The following is a 734-nucleotide window of genomic DNA, read 5'->3' on the forward strand; positions in this document are numbered from 1 at the left end:
CTAAACTGCTGAATGGATAACCGTGAAATTTGTTAGTCTGGAAGAGCACATAGTCCACTTTTGATCCCGAAAATAGTTACGGTACCCGTGAGATAGTTACACGTATAATTAAAGTTATTGACATCTAAATTTGGATTTCTGTTGCCTAAATATAGATGTATAAAAACAATTGCCATCATCGTTTTCCTTAATGTAGTGTAATCCCACGTTAATATGCCTTAATTGTAAAAATTATAGTATTGTAGTATAAAATTATAGTATATAAATTATAAATCTATTAAGATTCTTAAATACTATAAGTGTAAAAGAACGGTAGAGAATTATTTTCTCTTTAACAATAAGATTACATGACCGAAACTAACTTCGTTCCGAGTCCATTAAGGTAGCAAAGAAGACTGGACCGATTACTTTTTACTACCTTTTGAAGAAGCGAATATAGTTTTCCGATAATTTTAAAGTACATGTCTTCCACTTACAACGTGTTAACTTGATTTTCTTAATTGTTCACTTTAAGAACACACATTTTTTTATTCATTCTATTTTAAAAAAATTGCGTAAAATGTAATGTCTTTATAAAGTGACAAGATGTTTCCCGTGACGTCGTCCATCCAAAGTTTTGAAAAAAACATCTAGTAAAGTAAATTATTTATTTAGCAACATTTGAAAAAAAAATAAGAAGTTGGGCTTTGAAAGTAAAAGGAGTGCCTGGGAAATACCTGCAGCTTATTCAGGCC

Source organism: Papilio polytes, unplaced genomic scaffold (genome assembly GCF_000836215.1).
Source record: "Papilio polytes unplaced genomic scaffold, Ppol_1.0 DF824047.1, whole genome shotgun sequence".
In the NCBI taxonomy this organism is placed as follows: Eukaryota; Metazoa; Arthropoda; class Insecta; order Lepidoptera; family Papilionidae; genus Papilio; species Papilio polytes.